The sequence below is a fragment of the Schistocerca piceifrons genome, chromosome 7 (assembly GCF_021461385.2).
Source record: "Schistocerca piceifrons isolate TAMUIC-IGC-003096 chromosome 7, iqSchPice1.1, whole genome shotgun sequence".
NCBI classification, from domain to species: domain Eukaryota; kingdom Metazoa; phylum Arthropoda; class Insecta; order Orthoptera; family Acrididae; genus Schistocerca; species Schistocerca piceifrons.
The window spans coordinates 204380177-204399775 of NC_060144.1; the positions used below are offsets into that span (position 1 = coordinate 204380177).

The following is a 19599-nucleotide window of genomic DNA, read 5'->3' on the forward strand; positions in this document are numbered from 1 at the left end:
GGCTGTAGAAACTGGATTAGTACTTTCCTTTCGAAACTTAAGAAAATACGCCCAGTGCTACCCTGTGTGATACTATAAGCTATATTGAAGTTAAGATGACTTCGGGAAAGAACCCAGCTATTCTATTACTGTAACCGCGAGGTTCGCTGCACATCACCAATTCGGAAAACGAAGGCACCAATGATTTACAGGAATCTGGTTGGATTCAGAGCTCACGTGGAAGAACATAAACTATTGGTTAATTATACCAGTGAACACAGTACCTTCTTCTAAAAACTCCGGAAATACTTGTTCTTCGAGGGCTGTAATTTCCATAGAAGTGGTTTGACTATTCATTAGCAACACCAGCCTTACGGCATTACCTATCGGCATCCAGGCATAGATGAAAATAAGTATCGGTCCATAGCATTTGACTCACTAAGAATTTATGAATGGTGGGCTCCATGTGGTTCCCAAGTCGTGCAGCGACCGTAAACCATAAAATTACCAAATATGCAGCAACCAGTCGCAAAGTCATGATTTATTTATTCACCTTTGCAGGTCGATGTCAAGTGATTAGAAGCCAAGGTAATTTCACTAATAATTACTTAATTAAGAAAGGCTAACGTATGTAAACATATATTTAGGCTGGTCCTCCTTTATAGGATATTTAATATATTTCACTGAACTGAGTAAAGAAGCTCACTAAAAATGTATTAGACTCTTTGTGAGTCTTATTTTATGAAAAGACGTATGTCACTTAAACTGAAAGAGAACAGATTATTCCCCTAAGGCAACTGCTGAAATAGACGAGTGGCAGAGTAAATTGAACACAGTGCACGTAGGTCGCTGCGTTTAAAAGTAAAGACAGTGTACAAAACTAGGGGGATTGATTTTCAAGTTTAACCCACCACCCTTTAATACAACGCCGCGTAGGGTGGCCGCGCGGTCTAGGGCGCCTCGTCACGGTCCGTGCGGCTCCCTCCCCCCCCCCCCCCCCCCAATCGGAGGTTCGGGTCCTTCCTCGGGCATGGGTATGTGTGTTGTCCACAGTGTAAGTTAGTTTAAGTTAGAGCAAGTAGTGTGTAGGCTTAGGGACCGATAACCTAAGTAGTTTGGTCCCATAAGATCTTACCACAAATTTCCAAATTTCCTTTAATACACCCTCGTTGCTGTTTTGCCACATACAGAACTGGCAATTCCATTTACAACATAACTAGCTGTGTAACCGGTGTTGCCCAGATATGTATTTTTTCCAGCTTTCTGTTAGTCCATCTGCTCCTACCTCTCTCTCTGTGTCCATCTCCTCCTACCCCTCTCTCAGTCTATTTCCTCCTCTTCTCTTGTTTCCTCCTCACTATCTGTTCAACTCCTCCTCCATCCTCTCTCTACCTACCTCTTCCACCCCTTCTGTCTGTAAATTCACATCCTCTTTCCTTCCCCCTCTCCCCTCTCTCTTTCCATTTCCCCCTCCTTCTCTCTTGATCCATCTTCTCCTATCCCCTTTCTCCGTCCATCTCCTCTTTCCCCCCATTCTATCTGTCCATTTCCTCCTACCCATTCTCTCTCCACGTTGTCTCCCTCACCCCAGTAAGAGCCTGCTGGTTCTCATTCCCACAGTATCTCTATCCAGATGGTCACTAAATATGCGTATAAAATTTGACTGAAATCGTTCCAGATGTCTCGAATCAGCTTTATACCTTCGGCTTTACCCAAGTAGACTCGTATCAAATATAGTTCACATATACACAATGTGATCAAAAGTATCCGAACACCTCCAAAAACGTACGTTTCTCATGTTAGAGGCATTGTGCTGCCACCTGCTGCCAGGTACTCCGCATCAGTAGCCATTACACACCGTGAGAGAGCAGAATGGGACATGGACTTCTAACATGGTCAGGTGATTAGGTGTCACTTATCTCATACGTCTGTACGCGAGATTTCCAAACTCCTAAACATCCCTAGGTCCACTGTTTCCGATGTAATAGCTGAGTGGAAAAGTGAAGGGACAGGTGCAGCACAAAAGTGTACAGGCCGACCTCGTCTATTGACTAACAGAGAACGCCGACAGTTGAAGAGGGTCGTAATGTGTAAAAGGCAGACATCTATCCTGACCATTACACAGGAATTCCAAACTGCATCGGGATTCATTGCAAGTACTGTGACAGTTGGGCGGGAGGTGAGAAAACTTGGATTTCATGGCCGAGCGCTGCTCATAAGCCACATATCACGCCGGTAGATGCCAAACGACGCCTCGCTTGGTGTAAGGAGCGTCAAAATTGGACGACTGAACAGTTGTGTGGAGCGACGAATCACGGTACACAATGTTGCGATCCGATGGAAGGGTCTGGGTATGGCGGATGCCCGGTGAGTGCCATCTGCCAGCGTGTGTAGTGCGACCAGTGAAATTCGGAGGCGATGGTGTTATGGTATGGTCGTGTTTTTCATGGAGGGGGCTTGCACCCCTTGTTGTTTTGAGGAGCACTATCACAGCATAGGCCTACGTTGGGTGGACCAACACCGCATTGAATTCCAGAATTACCGATGGAGGGCGCCACAAACTTATAACTCATTTTCAGTCAGATGTCCGGATACTTTTGATCAAATAGTGAATTTAACGTACTTCACACATATTTGTACACGTAATTCACATGCATGGCTAGCGAATTCGGCCTGCAGCTTCAAAAATTGTCATGTAGATCCTTGTTTATGACGTCATATTTCATGAACTATGCTTCGTAATTTTGTTTGTATATTCAGTGGTATATGCGAATACTGACTGCAAAATGTGTCACGATGCCTAAAGTAATGGTATTCGCACGTCGTGAGGTACGCTGCTTTTCCACCTCTATCGGTAACTCCTTTGATAGGTACGTGGCATTTGCGCCACCAAGTTAGGTTGTGTACCAAGTTAGGTAGAAATCGATCTAATGGCTTAGGAGGAAATGTGGATTGTACACACCTACATAAGTACATCCAATTTTATAGCATCTATGGATGTATGGCATGAAAATGTTCGAACGTCAACATATATGTAGTTTAACGGCTGACTTAGTAACTGGAGAAAGTAACTCTCTATAATCAAGGTATATCCTGACCATTCAAAAAAAAAAAAAAAAAAAAAAAAAAAAAAAAAAAAAAAAAAAAAAAAAAAAAAAAAGCTTATTAGATAAGCTCTGTACGAACCAAAAAGCTACTTTCCAATTAAAGTAACTGTGATGACATAACTGGAGGGTAAATGCAATCTATGGCGAAGCACTCCTAAAACTTTGCAATAATTGAAAGTGCTGGAGAGAGATAGTCATAAGCAACAACATTTTCGAAAGTGAATTTCTCACTCTGCGACATTCTTAACAATTCCCTCTTTCTTCTTCTGTTGAAAAACTTACGTCTTACTGAAGCATATGGCAGGATATGAACGAATACAGATATATCGTCACAAGCCGCTACAAACTGGCCGATAACTCAGGAGCCTCTTATTTTTCTTCTCATATTCTGTGAAATTTTTTTCGTAACGGCAATGGAAAGAGACTTCCGATTCTTTTGAGTTTGATAGTGGTAAATTTTGGCCCCCCTCAAGCTGTCCAGATATTGTCTCGGTAAGTGAATAAACGTATTTATTATTGGTAACCACTGTTCAGTGTCCGAGTGGTTCTAGTCGCTTCAGTCAGGAACCGCACGACTGCTACCGTCGCACGTTCGAATCCTGCCTCGGGCATGGATATGTGTGATGTCCTTAGATTAGTTAGGTTTAAGCAGTTCTAAGTTCTTGGGGACTGATTACTTCAGATGTTAAGTCCCATAGTGCTCAGAGCCATTTGAACCACCGTTCAGTGGCTTGTGACTTTGTTTCTCTTAGCTTTACTGACATATTTTGTCGCCATGTTCTGCGTTAATAAGAAACTTTTTTTGACCATTATGTTCAATGACATCTTAAAGCTTTGATAATATAGTTTTAATGACAACAAAGATTTCAAAATACTTTTTCATAAATGACATTTCGGCGGTATGCAATTGTAGCACTGATATTTTGAGCTACCTAGTCACAAATCATGTGGAAGCACAGTAGCACATTGTCTAGCCCTATGAAAAAGTGAGAGTGCTCAAGTAAAATTTAATTACTAATTTTGACTAGATTCAGTTATGTCTTAAAATTACGAGTCGGCTGATACAGGGCTCTGGCTAATCGGTCCAGTAGTTTAAAAATTGATTTAATTAAAAGCCGGTTATATCATATCAAACGTATTTTCCCCAGCAATTAAGGAGCTTCATGGGCTCGCCTAACCCCAGGACTCTACTGGCTCGTGAAGAGATTGTAATCTTTTGTTACCTGGTTTAATTAATTCAGAATTTGTACAAAATGGCGTATTCCTGGAAGGCCGAGGTAGGCGTTAGTTTGACTTCATTTCACTCTTCGTCACCGGCGAAGCACATCCTACTCACAGTTTTCGTGGAAGACCCACTATTCCACGCCTCCCAACCTGTGGGCTGTCGGATCCGCCTACATGGGCCGGAACAAATTCGCAAGAGACCTCTTCTTGCCGATGCAGTCTTACCGTGTCGTTGGGTCTCTGTATGCAAATGAAGTGTATTTTGATGGAGCAGGTTCGTGACCACCGTCAGTTAGTGTGCTGCTGCCATTATGCGCGGGTGAGCATGCTTCTCGCATCGGTAACGGCAATTGATCGTGCGGTCGTTACATTAGGCTGAGTAATCAGTTGCCGCATGCTAACTGGCAATAATTCCGACGCGGCGGAATAGCGCGTGTACCGAACCATAGGCGCAGTGAATGTGTTACGCTTCCGGAATGGCAATCTAAATTGCCCCTGCCTGGGCCGGTCTCGTCAACTCTCATGACTATTAACATCTCAGATACCTCTTGGCGCATTCTATCTTAATTCAGGGTTAAACCATTCATCACGATGTTGGTAATTTGTTTCGTGGCTAATTATTCTTGTGTCTTGACATGCAGCAAGTCTTTTTCTAGGCAGTTTCTTAGCTCGTATGCAGAAAACTTTATTTACTTGTGATAGGGTACCTCTCATTTATTACAACTTGAAACAAGTAAACGAAGACTAGCCCTAACAACCAAAATCTTCAAGAAACAAAAAGCGAAATACTGGTCAATGGAAAAAATAGAAGGCATACGTCGACGTAGTGCTGGTCAGCATTGTCTCTCTTGCAAAACCGGGAAGACTGTTGAGGCAGCTTCTTCAGTAAAGTGCTACACAAAACTACTTCCGGAAGAAGTAAACATTTTCAATTCTTTTTGGTAATTCTTCTAGAAATTTTAATTTTAGCTAGTGAATTGCATAAAAATGCCATCGAAAAAGCGGAGATTTTTTTCAGTTTATTATTTTTATCTTATTTGTTTCATAGCTGTCCAAGACCGATTAGGAAGAAAAAGTTATCAAGAGCAGTTTCGTGTTCGTATATCGTGAAAATATGTGAAATGCTGCTCATGGTTTGCAAAGAAGCTTTCCTAAGTATCCAACGCTACAGAAATATGCGACAACAGTGAGGAATTTACAACGGCAAATAAAGCTGGGTACCAACGGATGATAAATGAGGTTTGTGTATTACACGGTACTAAAAGTTATCCATTGGCGCCTAATAGCGTTTTATTCAAATATTTGTACTGGGTACAATAATATAAAACGGTTCAAATGGCTCTGAACACTATGGGACTTAACATCTGAGGTCATCAGTCCCCTAGAAATTAGAACTACTTAAACCTAAATAACCTAGGGAGATCACACACATCCACGACCGAGGCAGGATTCGAACCTGCGACCGTAGCGGTCGCGCGGTTCCAGACTGTAGCACCTAGAACCGCTCGGCCACACCGGTCGGCCATAATATAAACTTTAATACGTATTTCGTTCACCTAAACATGAAGACAATACATATAAATTTGATGGTGGAGCTGTTAAAGGCATCGGAGATCTTGTCAATGTCATACCAATACACCGAGCGAGGTAGCGCAGTGGTTAGCAACCTGGACTCCCATTCGCCCGCGTCCGGCCATCCTGATTTTGGTTTTTCGTGATTTTTCCTACATTGCTTCAGGCAAATGCCGGGATGGTACCTCTGAAAAGGCACGACCTACTTCCTTTCCCATCCATCTCAAATCCGATGGGACCGATGACCTAGCTGTATCGTCCCCTCCTTCAAATTAAGCAACCAGCGATACCAATATATAGGAACAGTACGACAGGCAACAGAACTGGAACATAGTGTATTTGGAATGTGGTCTCAAAACTGCATCACTATTTCGGACTAAACACTAGGAATACCGAAAAGAAAAGCGTTCACTGTACCAGTGTCCCAATTTACCACAGGCTTCAAACTGCCTGACAGTGGTCTTTGTTCAAAATGTGACACGTTCCAACTGTCAATGAGTAATCCAGTAATAGGGACAGATGAAGTAACAAAAAAGGAACAATATTAACTGTGTCACAGAAAGGGTGGCAAGGGTGCAAAATACACTCCTGGAAATTGAAATAAGAACACCGTGAATTCATTGTCCCAGGAAGGGGAAACTTTATTGACACATTCCTGGGGTCAGATACATCACATGATCACACTGACAGAACCACAGGCACATAGACACAGGCAACAGAGCATGCACAATGTCGGCACTAGTACAGTGTATATCCACCTTTCGCAGCAATGCAGGCTGCTATTCTCCCATGGAGACGATCGTAGAGATGCTGGATGTAGTCCTGTGGAACGGCTTGCCATGCCATTTCCACCTGGCGCCTCAGTTGGACCAGCGTTCGTGCTGGACGTGCAGACCGCGTGAGACGACGCTTCATCCAGTCCCAAACATGCTCAATGGGGGACAGATCCGGAGATCTTGCTGGCCAGGGTAGTTGACTTACACCTTCTAGAGCACGTTGGGTGGCACGGGATACATGCGGACGTGCATTGTCCTGTTGGAACAGCAAGTTCCCTTGCCGGTCTAGGAATGGTAGAACGATGGGTTAGATGACGGTTTGGATGTACCGTGCACTATTCAGTGTCCCCTCGACGATCACCAGTGGTGTACAGCCAGTGTAGGAGATCGCTCCCCACACCATGATGCAGGGTGTTGGCCCTGTGTGCCTCGGTCGTATGCAGTCCTGATTGTGGCGCTCACCTGCACGGCGCCAAACACGCATACGACCATCATTGACACCAAGGCAGAAGCGACTCTCATCGCTGAAGACGACACGTCTCCATTCGTCCCTCCATTCACGCCTGTCGCGACACCACTGGAGGCGGGCTGCACGATGTTGGGGCGTGAGCGGAAGACGGCCTAACGGTGTGCGGGACCGTAGCCCAGCTTCATGGGGACGGTTGCGAATGGTCCTCGCCGATACCCCAGGAGCAACAGTGTCCCTAATTTGCTGGGAAGTGGCGGTGCGGTCCCCTACGGCACTGCGTAGGATCCTACGGTCTTGGCATGCATCCGTGCGTCACTGCGGTCCGATCCCAGGTCGACGGGCACGTGCACCTTCCGCCGACCACTGGCGACAACATCGATGTACCTCACGCCCCACGTGTTGAGCAATTCGGCGGTACGTCCACCCGGCCTCCCGCATGCCCACTATACGCCCTCGCTCAAAGTCCGTCAACTGCACATACGGTTCACGTCCACGCTGTCGCGGCATGCTACCAGTGTTAAAGACTGCGATGGAGCTCCGTATGCCACGGCAAACTGGCTGACACTGACGGCGGCGGTGCACAAATGCTGCGCAGCTAGCGCCATTCGACGGCCAACACCGCGGTTCCTGGTGTGTCCGCTGTGCCGTGCGTGTGATCATTGCTTGTACAGCCCTCTCGCAGTGTCCGGAGCAAGTATGGTGGGTCTGACACACCGGTGTCAATGTGTTCTATTTTCCATTTCCAGGAGTGTATAATTGGTGTCAAATGAAAACAAGAAACATGGCAAAAATGTTATTAAACTGTTTATTGTTTCAAACTGTTAATACATTTATTCCACTGTAAACCTGGTGGCCAATGCTCCGATGGAAAAATGTTTGCGGTTGCCCACGGAACCATCAATGTACCCAGGCGCGCACATTTTCTTCCGAAGCAAGTCGATGGAGACGAATGACTTTCTTCAGGGCTTCCACAATGTGGAGTTCGCAGGGGGAGGGATAGAGAGTGTATGGGGAATGTGTAAGCGCTTCCGAGCAAACTTCTGCAGCGCATTTTAAATAAGTTTGGGAAGATGTAGGCTCGGTGCAATAGTTTCCCTATGAAAACCCGTATACCCCCTCCATACAGATTTAATCTCTCCCCAAGTGAGTTCCGTATCTTTGGAGCTCTAAAGTAATACGTTCGTTGCAGTTGATTTGCATCGGACAAAGAAGTGCACGCCTGGTTACAATCATGGTACCGTTGCGTAAAAAAATCATTATCTCACGGAAATTTTGCTCAGTTGAGGAAATATGCTATATCACCTAAATTGCGGCAATATTTAGATTCATTTTAATTCGTGAATAATATTACTATTATATTACTTATAACTATGGATGTTCACAGGGTTTTATAGTCGGCGGGCGGAATTTTGCAGTAAACGTACTTTTACCTTAATGTACTGATTGAAACTTCCCCTTTGAACAATTCTACATGACTGTGCTTAAACTGACACACAATATTTTGTTAGCGCAACGCAATCTGACTTTCAAAATTCCCTACAAAAGAATGGCCCTGACTAACATTAAACTATACCTTTCACAAATCACTTACCTCACAAAAATCTTCGCTGCTCAAGCTACTGCAATACAGCGAGCGCCACTACTGCCAGCTAAATAAAAGATTCAAACTATGGAAGGCACTAACTACTGATAGGGATAGTTAGCAAATGAAAGATATTAGTAGAGAACAAACAATGTATTTACCTTGATATCATCATATATAAATATAGCAGTTCATGACAAATTACAAATCTCCGCCATCTCTCTCCCCACATCCACCACTGCTGGCGGCTCACCTCCAACTGCGCAACGCTACGTGCTGTTCATATCCAGCTGCCGCTGCCCAACACTACAATGGCGAGTATTACAACAATGCAAAGCAGCCACAGACTGCACACAGCACAGCCAGTGATTTTCATACAGAGTTGGCGTTACCAATAAAAAAACCTAACCAGCCTACTTACATAGCCCCCATGCTCCCCACAAAAAATTTTACAAATTGGATTGGGCAGTGGCCAATACAGATTTGAAAAATTTTTTCATAATTACAATAACAAAGAAATCAAATGCACACACTTATTGATACAATGTTGGTCAAAAGCTCAAATTTTCTCACAGTCCATAAAGACAGTCCTCATCATTCGTCACAGTAAAATTGCAGTGTTTTTCTCAAAGTCTGAGCAGTAAAGGAAAATGCACACAGAAGTAGTGGATTTCCATGCAATCTTGAAGAAGTAGTGTTGTCCTTCCAACTGAAAGACAGTGCTGACTCTTGACATGCTGGCAGGTAATGGGCCACAACAGAGCAAACCCACAGCAGAGTCATTCGACAGTTTGAAGAAGATTGGTAGGTAGGTCATCACAGAGCAGACCCACTGTAGTCCTGGTAGAGAGTATGGTATTGGTGGCCACCAGAGGTGCAGACCCACTGCAGTCCTTGTAGAAATAATGGTATTGGTGGGCCATCGAAGATGTAGACCCACTGTAGTCCATGTAGAGACAGCCAGCAGCCATCTGTTGCGACTGTGCAGGTGCACAATCACCATCGAAGATTCTTGTGGAGAATATAGCAAGTCCATAAACCACCACTTGTGCACTCACAAAGTTTTTAGAATTGTCCTTAGAACCAGCAATGCTGTTATCCAGTCCCTTGCTGAATTAGTAACACACGTGCAAACACTAACAGTCCCAACTTCTCACATATTGTCCATATACTATGACCAACAGAAACATGTGCAGTGAAATGTAACTCACAAGTTACTTAATTTGATGAACTGGTGTCAAGTACAATTTTATAACATGAGAATACAATTACAAAGATACAGAAAACATCATTGAAACATAATAATACAGATAACATTTGTAGATAATAGGGGCTTTACAAAAGAATAGAAATAAACATATACATCAATGTTACAGGAATTATGACATGAGTACATACATAAAAGATCGGAATAACTTTCGAAACATCAACTTCACACATGAGCATTAACACAAAACAGAATAAATTATGTCTAACATCTTTACGAAGTATATAACATATTATTAATGCCAATTATATTCGAGGATAACAGTATTCCTTATCATAGTGAATGTAGCTTAGTATTAGAAAAATTCTACAATATAAGTCTTATCAGATAAACATATAAATACAGGAAAAACATAAATACCCAAGGGTACACAAACATATAGCGGAATAATACAAGGAAAGGACAGGGTTTGTTTTACTGCAGTATTTTGCAAACAAAACTTTCTTTACTTCTCGGAGATCTCCCTTTGTTCTTCATTATTTCCAAAAGTCCTATCTATACCTGCTTTCTGTACTTTTCTCGTATAGCCTCTCAGTGCATTTCTTCAAATTCATCGCAACTCATTCTCTTATAGGCTACCCCCTCTTAAGCTAACTTAAATCTACTGAGCTCAGATGCTAAACTAAGGGACGAGGCAATGCAGCAGCACAAAACAATTAATATAAACAGCAATGAAAAAAAAATGGAAAATCGCAAAGCAAGCTACAGTAAATCTAAATTACCAAGCAATTCAACATTACAACTAATATGAGGCAATGCGCAGCAAACAAAAAAATAAATCTGGCTTAGCAGAGTAACACAAATTAAAGTTCAGTAGCACTATGCCTGGCAAACAGCAGCTTATATCTAAACATGACATAGCTCAAGCAGAAAAAATATTACAGTAAAAACAACAATGCAGATAAGGGAAATGTATATTCACATCTTAATACCTATGTAATTAAAGTGGTGCACCACAACAACTGATTGTAAAAAGAAATATTACCATGTACTTGAAAAGAAAATTATGTGTTACTGTTACTAGTTCCTTCTTATTGTTCTTTCCTTTCCAAGTGCTCCTTTTTTAAAGAATGTGGATCATAAAATAATTATTTAATAGATCTGTTGACAGAAAGTGTTCACATTAGCAACTGCATTTCATTTTATAAAAGCAATGCTGCAACACAGCTGGAAACCAGATATCGAATGAAATAAGCAACTATGAAAAGCAAAGCATAAAAATATCATTCAGTAGTCATGTGACATTTCATAAGTTAGTAGAAATTCTCTCAACTCTCATAGAAAGACGCTTGTCATAATCAGGTGTGCAGATGTAAAAATATTTCTTGTCATTTTATTAGGCATTTCAGTAAATATCATAAATTACGAGCTCCACAGTATGCTTTCAACAAGGAAATGTCAGTAGTACGGACAATGGCCTCCCCTTTTTTTTTTCTACCTGTGCCGCTGAAAGGCTAATGGCTTTTTTTTTTTTTTTTTTTTTTTTTTTCGGGTGGCTGTCGCCCAGGTAGGTGCCCACGACGCATTACGTGCAGGTGGTCACTTAACTTTCTTACGGAAATATTTACGACAGCAGTTTCCGCTACAGTGACAGTCTCACATAAAAATATTTCACAGGTCAAGAATTAGCGTTGCAAATCTGTAGAAACAAAATCCCATAAATATAAGTGCCCAAAAAAATTTTCGCCGGCATTGTGATACATTCACGCATTTACACACATTTCATAACTCTTAAAGTACGATTCTTGGTTTCCAACATCCTGTTTCACAAGTCAAGAGTCCCTACCCACTATTCATTACTCCTTACCTTATTACACATATACGTATCCATCGACACTCGTCAATATTTCGTCATTATAAATATGAAGCATAATCAAATAACTCATATAGCCTCAGCCTATTAATCATAAACATACCTCAGCAGCATAATACACATCGTCGTCGTAAAAATAACATCATAACAACTCAGTCAAATCTCAAAATCGTCGTAGCTTCCTCCAATAATTAAAAAAAATTCTCTGCTCATGTCAAAAGTGTCATCGCCCTCAAACGTACTTTAAAAATTATGAATCCATACCAAATACATCATTCAAAGCTCTCATAGTATCACAATGGTTCCGAAAAAATATGAAGAGTTCACACAGTACAGACAAAATACAATTTCGTAAGTGTGAAGTTATCCAACGGTGTAATTACGTAAACATGTGTGACTGACGTAGTAAAAAAACATGTTTATCTCTCAGTTAAATGATCAGATAGCTGTGTAATTTGTGTGTTAGAGAAATATGGTACCGATGTGTAAAGTTGTATAAGCAAATACCATATTAGCTAGGGTTCCTTGTGGTTGCCACACACATGGTACACAAAGTAAGCATGTACCCCCCTGAGGATAAATGTAATTATACTCCCAGGTGTTACAAATTACAGCAATGGAATGAAATGTATCACGGAAAACTTTCTTTGTAATTAAAAAAATCTTTAAAAATAAGTGTTTTAAGTATAAGATTAATCACTCAAATGCGTGTACTGTAGCGCTAAACTGTGCATCTTGTCGCAACATAATCTCTGTGGAAGTGTCGTAGTTATCGTCCTCCGAAAGCTAAGTTCTGCAGAAGTCAATGTACTTACCTCATGATAAACAAAAGTGAAATGCTTTGCGTAGAGATATCTTACTTATTACGCTTATTGTTGTGATGATGAAAGTACTGTGCTGTAACATATTGTTGTGCTATGGAAAAGGCTGTCTCCTTGTAGCTATACCACAAAAGTTACTAATAAAACATGTTTTGATTTCCAGAAGAATTCAGAAAAACTGTGCAGATATAAAACAGATACACCGCAAAAGCAACATTGTAAATTGTCACTCATTAGTAGCGTCGTGATAAAACCGTGTAGTTGTCACTTAAACTAACCACTGTGTCGTCTAGTATCTCACAGAAAGTACATTAAACCCAGAATGTATTTTCAAGTAAACCAAAATGTTGCATTAAAATCTCATTAGCAGTACCAGTATGTGTCCCAAGTATGTAAGCCTGATAGTCGTTACGTAATCGTGCAACTAACAAGCAAGAATGTACAAGTAACAACACTGTGTCGCCTGTTCATTATAACAATGCATTCGTAATTTCTGTTTAAATAAGTTCTCTTGGTTCTTGACTGGATATTTCACTTCAAACATTGTTACATGTTAACAGATTCTAAATCTGACAATGCATACTAGAAATGTGAAGTGAAAAGTTTTATGGCAAAGACAAAGTTAAAAAGCAGATTATCTTTCAATAAACGGTTTTACATGTGAAATGTGGTGTAAACCTTTACTCTTCCTGGTACGCAGAGTTTCAACTTCAACGCAATTATCATGTGGTACACGTCGGATTCTGTAAGGTCCATTGTAAACTAAAAAGAATTTGTGACTCAAGTGTTTCTACTTATGTGACAATGAATGAGCTTTAATGAGAACTTTCTGACCAATATACAATTTCTTTGCATTTGCTTTACCGTGTAGTTTTCTCCTTTTGTCTGCTGCAGATTTTATATTTTTAAGAGCCACATCAATTATGTCTTTGTGTCGAAGTTTACGTGTATTCGGGAAAGGTACAAGCTCTCTGATTCTGTTCGGTGGTTCTTCATTCTTCAGTACAAGAGTAGGTGGTAAAGCAGTGGAATCATGAGGCATTTCATTCAGCACGTTTTGAAATAAGTGTAAATATCTGTCCCAATGCTGATGCTTTCTGTGACAATAAAGTCTGCAAAGCTTATTGATTTCTTTCATAATCCGTTCAGACGGGTTACAATGTGGTGAGTACAATGAAATAAAAACAGGTTTGATTTTATGATTCCGAAGCGTGCGTGACCAAACAGCAGATCTAAATTGCGATCCGTTATCTGAAATGACTTTAGCAACGTGGCCAACTTCACGTAAGAAATTTTTAACAAAGGCGTTGGATACAGACCGTCCAGTGGCTTTACGTAACGGTGTGAAAGAAACAAATTTTGAAGTAAGTTCAACAGCGACTAGAACGTACGAAAATCCATTAGATGTTCTGACAAGCGGTCCCAAGAGATCAACAGCAGCAAATTCTTTTAATTTAGAAGGAATGATAGGAAACAACAGAGCACGATGTGAGACAGTAGATGGTTTCGCCTTTTGACAAAGTTTACAAATAGACAAGACTCTTCGAATTCTCTTTTCCATATTGTTAAAATAACAAGTCGTTCGAAGAATATAACATTTTCGTGGACCAAAATGTGCGTAGCTGAAATGAATGTACCAAATGAGCTTATTAACAAAATCGTCAGGAATGCAAAGTACCCATAGCTTGTCATCAACAGTGCAGCGTTTGAACAGTATGTTGTTTCTAACCAGATAATAATGCCGAATCTGTGTGTGTGTCTTTTCATGCCATTTGCTCTTGATGTCTTTCCAAATCGGATCTTTATCTTGTTCATGAGCAATGTCCTTTAAAGATGTGGTGATGAAGTTTTCAAAGGCGACTTTCTGAATGTAAAGAATACTGAAATTTTTCTCGAGGTTGCCTTCTGTGGTACTTTTCTCAAGCCCAGCCGGTGCGCGTGACAGTGCGTCCGCAACAATGTTCTCCTTGCCAGGAATGTAGACTATTGTGAAGCGGAATTCTTGCAGAAACAATGCCCAACGTTTTAACCTGTCATGATTTAATTTTGAAGACATAAGAAATTGTAATGCACGATGATCACTGTATACTTTTACGTGCTTACCAGAAAGAAAGAAACGGAATTTGGTAAATGCCCAAACGATAGCTAAAGCTTCTAATTCAGTAACGGAATAATTTCTTTCAGATTTTGTTAGCACTCGGCTAGCAAAAGCAATGGTTTTCTGAATGGTAGTGTCATTTTCTATGGCTTCTTGAAATAAATGGGCACCAAGACCGACTTTAGAAGAATCCGTGCTAAGGCAGAAATCTTGTGACAGATCTGGATGAGCTAAGATTGGCGCGTGAAGTAACGCTTCTTTCAAAGAATTGAATTCCAATTGTGCTTGTTCGTCCCAGTTCCAAATAGTATTTTTTCCAGTGAGAGAACAAAGTTTTGGTGTAACAAGAATTTGCATATTCAGAAAACGACGGTAAAAATTTACGAGACCTAGAAAACTGCGGACTTGTCTTTTTGTGGATGGAACTGGAATGGCTCTGATTGCTTCTAACTTTTCAGGATCCGGCTGAATCCCTTCAGAAGAAATAATATGTCCCAAGAACTTCACCTTTGTCCTACCGAATTCAGACTTTTCCAAGTTAACTGTAATTCCAGATTCTGCAAAAATACGTAACAAACTGTTGAGGATGCAATTATGTTGTTCCCATGAAGCTTCTGCTATCAGAATATCGTTCACATATAAGGTGATGTGACGTTTTAAGAACTCAGGTAATATGGAATTTAACCCACGAATGAATGTTGCCGAAGAAATGTTCAAACCAAAAGGAAGTTTCCGAAACTGATAACAAACGCCGAAACAAAGGAAAGCTGTGTATTTTCTACACTCTGGATGAAGTTCGATCTGATAAAAGCTGGATCTGAGATCAATGGAAGACAACACCTTTACACCATTAAAATTTTGAAGAAGTTCTTCTAACGTTTGCGGCCTGTCTGTTTCAGGAATAATGATCGTATTGATTTGTCTCGAATCTAAGACAAGCCTAATCGATCCATTTTTCTTCTCAACAACATGTAATGGATTGTTGTATGAGCTTACTGCAGGCTCAATAATGCCCTCATTAAGCATAGATTGTATTTCTGTTCTAACACGGTCCCTATAATGCGCCGGAATTACGTATGGTCTAACACAAAATTTAGTATGCTCACGAACACGAAATTGGTATTGAAATCCCTTGATTGTTCCTGTTTTATGTTTTATGAGTAAAAACTGTGGAATGTGCTTGTAAAATCTCAAAAAGGTCTTGCCTATCATTGTCATTACAATTCTCAATTGTTTGAATTTTATTCTGAATTAACTCATTAGTATCAAATGCGCCGTCGATATCACCCCTGTCAGTACTTGCAGAGTGATTGTTAGTGTCAAGTTCCGTCGAAAATTCCGAACTGTTGTCTAACAGGAGGTAAAGCCGATTAATTTCTTCATCATGGTTTGAGAGCCAATCTTCAAATTTCAAAGCTATTGACCTACCTTCCTTCTCTAAACTTATTTCAGCATCGTGAAAGTTTAAGATTGCTTTGAATTCATTCAAAAAGTCTACTCCCAATATAATTTCCGTCGACAATAATGGAACAATAAGAAAGTTCGTAGAGAAGCTGTGGCTTTGACAAAAGAATTCTAAGTTGGTTTGTTGGCATACATCTACACTTTTTCCAAAGATTGCACCTTGTAATTTAATCTTACGTAACGGAAGTATGGGGCAATCGTTCGATTTGTTGCATTTGCTAAAGGCTGTTTCACTGATTACTGAAATGGGACTGCCAGAGTCAAGTACTGCCGTAAATTTTACGTCATTTACAGTAATGTGAATCACAGGATATGCAATGTTGTTATGTTTTACGTCGTGTTCCTGGAGTAAGATGTCCCTAATGTCTTCCATTTTTACGTAATTACTAGCTACGGCAGCTGCTGCGCCGTTAGTGTCATAAGAACGTTTTGTGACTGCCAGCGGTGTGAGTCATTGCCTATTGTCTCTTTGTTGGCGCGCGTCGTTATTGGGATTTGGAGACCTAACTTCTACAAATTCACCTCCTCGAGAGGGCCCTGCTCTGTTTGAATCCCGCCAGTTCTGATGCAATTCAGGTCTGTCGTTACGATCACATCGTCTGTCGTCATGTCGGTAGTTCCTGTAGTTTCTTTCTTGTCGGTTAAGTGGTGGAGAATTTCTCCCTGAATCGTAACTGTGCGCTGAACTGTTGCGTCTGAAGTTATTCTGTCTCCCTTGATAATAATTATTTTGGATCCCATATTGTCTGTTTCTCTGATTGTCTCTGTAATAGTCATTACCGCAGAGAGGTGATCTTTCCCTGTAATTATTACTACTCTGCCAACGGTTGTCATACGGGTGGTGTCTGTTTTGGTCACGATTTACGTTATAAGAATAGCCTTGTCGTGTATTATTTCTGTCATCGCGGAATTGTGACAGATGTGACCTGTAATTGTTGTGCTCCTGTTCCCGCGTTCCCCGATTGTCAGTGTCAATTTCCAGTTCTTGTAACAGTCCCTGAAAAGCCTCAATGTCTTCTTTGCAACGTCCTGCTAAAATAATATGTCGTAAATGTTCAGGTAATTTCATTAAGCAAATGCGGATGAGTTCTGAAGGGCTGTATGGGTTTGAAAGATATTGATTCTTATGCAACATGTCTTCAAAATATTTGACAAGACTGGAAAATTCAGATTGTTCGAAATGTTTCATCATTATGATGCCATGTTTTACTCGGTCTTGTGTGGCTTGAGACCAATATGCTGAGAGGAAGGCATGGTAAAATTCTCCTTCACTGTGGCAATCGTGAATGACCGATCGTATTCTTACAGCTGGTTCATTCTCTAAGTAGCCACACATAAATTCTAATCTGTGTTCTAACGACCAGTTGGGAGGAAAACAATGAGAGAATTGATGGAGCCATGCTTGTGGATGAATGTCGTTGCCAGAATTCTTAAATGTTTTGAATTTACGTGTAGTAATGAACAGCTTATAGTCAAAATCATCATGTCGGCAAGTCGCATGTCGGTCATTGTTACGTCGTTTCGGCGGTTCCATCTCAAAATTCGGCGTACCTTGCCAACTTCTTTCACAATTTCCGAAGTGCCCTGTCTTGTTATTTTGTGTCTGTTCCGTATTTCTATGTCCCTCTTCCCGTACTGGAGCGCGAGTGTCCTCTGAAATATGTAATTCTTGTATTACTTGTGCCAAATGATCTTGTACTTCCCGGATTTCTCTTTTGTACTGTGTATTGATTTGATTTTGATTTTGTTTGAATTTTCTAATTTGTTCATACTCTTCTGTGTCAGTGAAGGCTACAGGTCTTGTGTCATTCAGATCATCATCTACCTTTGTAGATAAGTTAGTGACCTGATCCGAAAGTTCGGCTACTTTCTCCGATAGTGAACACATTTCCTCAGTGTGTTTTTCTGAACCAAGTTTCAGAGTGTCCATTTGTGTTGAAATCGAATCTACTGTGTCCTTCAAGTTTTCCTGAGTTTTTGCAAGTTGCGTAACCAAATCGGTAGATGCAACTGAGTCAATTTTAGACCACAAGGTCTCATGATTTTCATGAACAATGGTTTGCAGTTCTTTTATGGCTGCTTCGTGATTCTGTAATGCATTTTCATGCCGCGAAAAAATAGGTTGAAAATGCTCACAAATTTGTGTTTTTACGTCATTACAGACTTTTTGACATTTCGATTCAATGTTATGTAACTCAGTAGTTAAATCTTCACGTGTTTGTTCAAGTGTTTGTTCCAATGTGTCTAACTTTTTAAGATTTTGTTCCACTGTGTCTAACTTTTGAAGCTTTTGCTGTGTTTGTCTCTGATTTTGTTCCATTGTGTCTAACTGTTGCTGTGTTTGTCTCTGATTTTGTTCCATTTGTTGCATTAATTGCAATAATAATGTATTAGTGTCTGGAATCTGTTTCTCTACGCTTTTCGGCAGTGCATTTGCACCGGCAACATTCACATTTTGACAAGCAGAAAATGTGTCTTGACTTATTTGAGAAAACGGTGATGACCCAAAACCTGAATCTACAGTATTTGCGAAATTGTGTCCTGTCATTTCGGATTCCTGAGGCGAGCTGTTGCCGACCGATCGATCGATAATGCTTCCCTGTTCACTACCTGTTTCACTGTCTACACCACTGTTTGCAGCCCGCTCCATTTTCCTATGCACAATTACCAAATTACTACTTCGAACATCAGTTAATTCATTACTCGGTGGCGCTAACACACTGCTTTCATTTTCACTGTCATTTCTCAGTTTACTTTGGAGCCTAGTATTACGTTTTTCACACGCCATTATTGTCACAGTATTTCACACGACAACACAGAAAAACACAATTTGAAGATCAAAAATAAGAGAACACATTAACATAGCACTGAAAATAATATCTAGTTAATTGCAGCTGCGAAATACTTGGTGCAAATCTACATGCATGCCACAACTGTTTTACTGTACAACAATGAAAGACTGCAACTACAAAGGAGATTTTCTCTACAATTACGCGCTAGCAATAAACAATAGCTACACTAATTACACAAACTACAAGAAAAAAATCAGAAGATTCCAGTGAGGTATCCTAGGCTAAGGGTCGACATATGAAACTTCCCCTTTGAACAATTCTACATGACTGTGCTTAAACTGACACACAATATTTTGTTAGCGCAATTCAATCTGACTTTCAAAATTCCCTACAAAAGAATGGCCCTGACTAACATTAAACTATACCTTTCACAAATCACTTACCTCACAAAAATCTTCGCTGCTCAAGCTACTGCAATACAGCGAGCGCCACTACTGCCAGCTAAATAAAAGATTCAAACTATGGAAGGCACTAACTACTGATAGGGATAGTTAGCAAATGAAAGATATTAGTAGAGAACAAACAATGTATTTACCTTGATATCATCATATATAAATATAGCAGTCATGACAAAT

The 19599-nt window shown here is 40.6% G+C and overlaps 1 protein-coding gene across 1 annotated transcript in view; it reads right to left on the reverse strand.

Moving 5' to 3' along the window:
* LOC124805552 (neuropeptides capa receptor-like) overlaps nucleotides 1-19599 on the reverse strand; it is a 733846-nt gene that overhangs the window by 366690 nt on the left and 347557 nt on the right. The window lies entirely within an intron of this gene.